At 46.4% G+C, this 6,000-nt stretch overlaps 1 protein-coding gene across 4 annotated transcripts in view; it reads right to left on the bottom strand.

The window, feature by feature from the left end:
* MYOM1 (myomesin 1) overlaps positions 1 to 6,000 on the bottom strand; it is a 709,264-nt gene that overhangs the window by 603,361 nt on the left and 99,903 nt on the right. The window lies entirely within an intron of this gene.

Genomic DNA, 6,000 nt, shown 5'->3' on the forward strand with positions numbered 1-6,000 from the left:
GTTCTTCCGCTACGCCCAGGTTCGGCACGCCCTGCTCTCGGTCTTCGGGGAGGGGACCAAGATCCCTGTTTCCTCGCCCCTCGAGGACCGCGTACTTGACGGACATGTCCCTGATAGTACTATTTCTTTAATTTATAAAAAATTGATTAATCACCGGGCGGATCTCCTGGTGCGCCTTCGGGAGGCTTGGACTGGGGATGGGGTCGAATTGGACGACGAAGACTGGCAGTCTGCACTGTCGTCCCCCAAGGAGGTTGCCATTCCGGCTCGTCTCCGGTTGGTACAGCTCAAGATTCTCCACCGGGTGTATGTTACGGGTCCACGCTTGGTCGCGATGGGATTTTCCGACGACGGGCTCTGTAAACGAGGCTGCGGGCTCAGCGCCACCTTTCTTCATATCCTTTGGGAGTGCCGCGAGGTGGCGGACTACTGGCGCCGGGTCCACACGGTTATGGGACAGGTCACCGGGGTTGTGCTGCTGCCGGAGGTGCGTCGCTGTGTCCTGAATGTGTGGGAGCCCAATGACTACAACGCGGCTCAGACTCGGTGGGCGGCCCTAGGGAACATGATTGCCAAGAGGGATATAGCGCAACTTTGGGGCGCTCAACGGCCGCCCACCGTGTCAGTATGGAAGGAGAATATGGACTGGTGTATGTTTCGGGAGAAGACAGTGTATGTGGCCCGTGGCAAGCCGGGGGCATGGGGTAGAATTTGGGGTCAATGGAATGCGTATCGCGGAGGCATCTGTACGCCCCCCCTGGTAGACACTGATATCGCCATGTCCCCCTGACCCTTGACGGCTCCTGGCGCTTTTTGTAACAACTACATATGGACGTTCATCTCCCTTGACCCCCTTCCCCCCCCCCCCTCCGTCCCCGGCCCCCCGGTACTCCTCTCTTTAGCGGATTGCTCAAATGTTCTGACTGGAGTTTCCCGGGGGGAGCCTGAACCGCACTGGTATCCCTCGTAACTCGCCTTTTGTTTTTATTGTTTTTCCTTTTGTTTCTGTTCTTGCTGGACTGACACTTGCTGTTCTTCGAGAACTATCTTGAACCACTGCGGGGCAGTGCCCTGGGAACGGACTGCAGCCTTGATATGTGTATATTTCCTTATGTACCTAGCGGCCGGCCCGGGTGGTTGTAGGCCCATACTTGTAACCGAATTATTGTTCAATAAAAACTTTTTCAAAAAAAAAAAAAAAAAAAAAAAAAAAGAATGCATGGGGCAGAAGTGGGCTGGCAAAGACAGCACCAACATAAAAGGCCCGCTCAGAGAGGAGTCAACATCTTTGCACCATCTGCTGACTCCTCGAAAACGCTTTCAGAACAGATGTATTTCAGGATTCTGGCTACTGCTTTAGTTATTTATCTTAGATGGACTAGAAAGTTCTATTTCCTTCTTTCCTGTGTTCAGCTTCTCTGACATCATACTCTATTGATCCTGACGTGCTTGGAACCACTGTGTTACCCTCTGACTCAAGAGTCCCTATGTCATATTCTGGTCTGTCAGTCCATGCTGTGCATATTTTCTACCTAATTCTACTGCTGGAATTTGCTACATTGGAAAGAGTATTTACAACAGGAGTTACCCTCCCAGGTAGTTGTTCGCACCTTTTGCGGCCTAGAAATTAAGAAAGGGGAATAGATTTGATTACCACAGTGCTTCAGATATTTATTGTGTCCTTGTTTCTTCCCAGCCCCTAGCTGGTGATTGTTTCCAACCTCTGGAAGGAGCCATGTTGCTCTTTGCCTACATGTAACCATGCGGCAGCTGTCTGACCCCCTTCTATATTGAGTTGCTTCTTCGCATTCCTCCTAAAGGTCCTGACTTAGAGTCTGCCAAGGATTGGACTCCAGGTAAAACACGTATTGTCTGGCCCAAATTACATCTTCTCTCGTGGTACAATAAAGAGAACCACTATGTAAACATGTTTAAACCATCCTGCAATTCACCCTTTTTTAAGCTTCCGAAGAGTGCTAGACGCTCTGACACTTCCTGTCTTAAAGAAGGGTTGGTGGCTCGCCTCCTCAAGAAACCAGATCTGCCCCTGCCTAGAAGAAGGGAGTTACACAGACCTGGGGATTCACTTCTGGAATTGGTTGCAAAAGCCAGGAAGGTTGTGGAGGACCGGTCTATGACGGCTAGGATGTCAGGATCATCATTGGTGTGGGTCAAGGGAAGTGATTGCCAATTTGCAACTGTTTGCTGAATTGTTGCCTGTACTCTGTCTTGCTTCTGGATTATGTATTGGTTGTTGTGCTTGCTCTCTCACTCTACCTCCCCGAATTCCAGGTTTGCTATCAGCCCAGGATTCCACTGTTACTTTTATAAGCTACCTTTATTTGTGACTTAGGTTCTTCGTGGCCCGCCATTACAAAACTGGTAAGCATATTCAGCAATAACTCTCTTTGTCAGAGTATTTCAATGTCTATCCAACATAATAAAACTTTGCTTGGTCTAATACCTTCCGTATTAATTTGGCATTCACCTTTGAAAATGCTTTTGTAAACCCCCACAAAGGAAGCGTGGATGACGCGAGAGAGTAATTCCAAGCTGTCTTTTCTCTCTCTCACTCCAATTCCGTTTCAACTCATGCTTTCTCGTGCCCAGGTAGAACTATGTTCTGGAGAGTGGGGAAGAGGGTCCTCAGACCCAGTTGATCAAGACATGTGAATCCTAAGAGCAGCAAACTGTTCTTTTCAGTTCACATCCCTCCTCTATTGACCTACTCAAGCCGATATAATTGAAAATGTTGGATCTCCAGTCGCTGGTCTTTCATGTGCAACACAATACACTGGACGGCTACTAGTCCGGGTTTTATCTCAGTGACATCTGAAAGGCACTGCCATTGATAATGAGTAGTACAAATGTGACCTTCCAAAACTTGCCTGCATCCAGTGCCATTGTGGACCAGCTTGCCATATTGGGCATGAAGGCCGCAGTCAGCAATGGTGAGGTCAGGACACTATGATGATTCATTAATTTCTTTACAGTAAGCAAGTGTGGATCAAATTCTGTTGCCACAGACTGTACTTGCCTTTAGGATCCCATACGTATTGCCTCTATCACTGTTAATGATCATTGGGTGCTTCCTCTTGGAACCTTCCAGTAAAAATACAGTCAAATGCTTATGACACTCAGTCCCAGCTGATAAATGACACACCACCCTTCAGTCTTTCACAGTTTGGAGTCCCTTTTCAGCTATATCCTTGAGATGATGCCATAAATTCAACGTTTGGTATAACTGAGAAAACTGAAGATGCACTATTTGAGTGCAAAAGTGTACTCTTCTTGAACTAAAATAAATATAATGGAAGAACATATTTGGTTGGCAACTAAAGTAAACGGGTATTCCTGGGATGTTGACATGCCTTCAGCCCAAATATCAGCAGTCTAGAAAACCTGCATCTTCCAGTATGCCTCGTAATAATGGGTCAATGGAAATGCCTCTTTTTGCATGACCGCCCCCAAAGGTTTGGACTGATGCTGCTGGTGTTTTGGATCTGTGCGTGCACTGAGGCCTGCTTATCAAACCTCAGTGCCAGTGTTCTGAGCCTTAAAAATGTAATGTTATAGTGACTTATACCCAATTGGCTTAACTTAACTTACTTTAAAGCCCCGAATATATGGCACTAGAGGTACCCAAGGCCTGTAAGTTAAAGTGACCCACCAGAGCTGCAGTGCCTATTGTGCCACCCTGGATGTCACAAAGTGAAAACAAGTCACGCAGCCTGAAACTGCAGACTGACAGAGGAGTTTTAAACTGCTAATTTGACTTTGCCGATTAAACTATTGACAAAGCACAAGCCTTCCTTTTTTAATGTACATTAGTTACCCCTAAAGCAGGCCTATTGAGTCATAAGGCAGGATGCTGTATATTAAAAAGTAGAACATATATATTTTATATACGTCCCAACAGTAAAAATCCCAAATTGTCATTTTCACTGTGGAAAGGCTAATAGCCCTAGTAGCCCCATTGGTAAGTACAAGGTTACACACTGGTATCTTAGCTGTGCTAACTGCTGAATGGGACTATTTAAGTTGGTACATCAAAGTATCAAAGTAATCATCACATTAAACCCTAATTGATGCCAAAGACCAATTTAATATAACTTTAAAGTAAATGCAACTTTTAGAAAGTTTCCTCTCTGTCGCACAAGTTTTCAATTGGCCATTTGTAGATGCTGACCACAAGACAGCCTTCTGTCCTTCTCGGGAGAACTGTGAACGATTCCCAAGAGCAAGGACAATAGACGCCTGCTGTTGGAAGAGGTGTCACCTCTCCCTGGCAGGAAGCCCCAATGGGTGTAAGCCCAAAAGGCGAGTTTCAACGGGGAAGCCGCATTTGGAGGGCAAATGGTGGACACATGAGAAGGGCTGCTCTTTTGTTGCTTTCGATGGGTTGGCGTAGGGGACAGAGAGGGAAGACCGATTGCCAAACTGTTTTTTATGTGGTCATTTAGCCCTCAGGTTACCACACCGCTAAGGTGGGATACCAAGCTGCACACACTTAGAGGGGGGTTCTGCCATCTTGGGACAGGGCAGAATAGTGCACTCTGGAATAGGAAGGTGCCACCATTCACAGGAAGTCGTAATCAGGCGGGAAAAGTCCTAGTAGTCCAATGACTAGGAAACACCACATATCACAAGGACATTTTCTGGAAAAAAATATGGCTCCCAGACCTCAGATACATCTAGACTGGAGAGAGGACTGAAGAAGGACTGCCCTGCTGCTCCCTGGATCTGGCAAGAGAGGCTGCACCAAATAGTGAACTGTACCTGCTGATGCATTGGCTAGCAAAGAGAGGACTGGGCCTGCGGTGCTAGGCTCATGGAAAAGTCACTCCAGAGCCCCAGACAGAAAAGATGAACTTCAAGGGTCAGTTGGCTGACTTCCTGTTACAGCCCCAAGGCCACAAAAGCTAAAGTAGCCTGCTCTGGCCAATCAGTCACCAAAATCACTTGACCACCTCTGACTGCAGACGTGCAGCCTGGACGACCAAATGCCTATGCTCCAAAGTTGCACTGAGTTTGCTGGATCTGGGAGAGTTGTTGGAGTTCAATTTGATTGCCCAAATGGACACTAGCCTTCACCAAAAGGAACTGCTGGTTTCGCTGTGAATGGAGACCAGTCCTCCAGTGCCAACAGATCATTTGCTGGACTTTGAGGGAGATGGCCCTTGTGGTCAAAGTCACCCCACCAGGACCGTGGAGAAGCCACAGGAAGCCCCCGTTGACCACTCATCATCTTCACCATCTTACAGCATCTTCACTATCCTGTATCCCTTGCATCGGGACCACTGACCACAGTCTGTGGCGGTTCACACACTGTGGCTGGGACTGGACTTGAGACTGCTTTGGTGATAAGATAACTGTCCTACTACTCTTTTATTGGACCCCCTGACCTTTCCCCTGTCTGGGTTAGTTGCCCAAAGTAGGTCGGAGTGGTCAAACACAACCCTTTAAAAGTTTCACAAAGTTTTCAAACTTTGCAGTTACCAATGCTTGTTCACGTTTTCTATTGAAAAGCTGTGATATACGATTTACTTAAAAATTCATATCTCCATAACCCTCCACTGGATTTTGTTTGTTTTGATGTCTAAAATGTATAAAAAGAAGATTGATTTTTATAAATTGGTATTGGATTTCTTATGGGTTGCACTGGCTTTTTTTATTCCATTGTTTTGGTACTTTGAAATGCTAAATTCCCACTGTTGAGCTAAGGTTTAGCATATGAGTCTGACAGGATCCAAGTTGGTTTCGTGAGTGTATTCCACGGTGAGGTTGCAAAACCACATCATATAATACACCACGTTTCCTCATAATGGGTATTGTCACAACTTTAATTCAAGGCTAGTTTCTTGTGATGCACTCTCTTGTTGCTTTCCAAGGATTCTGATTTTCATTCTTCAGACTGCACACAACGCCAAAGAGTGATTAGATTTGGAGCTGACACAGCACCGTGTCTCAAAAGCTAGCAAGTTATTTTATTTCCCATGA

This window comes from Triturus cristatus, chromosome 5_1 (assembly GCF_964204655.1).
Source record: "Triturus cristatus chromosome 5_1, aTriCri1.1, whole genome shotgun sequence".
In the NCBI taxonomy this organism is placed as follows: domain Eukaryota; kingdom Metazoa; phylum Chordata; class Amphibia; order Caudata; family Salamandridae; genus Triturus; species Triturus cristatus.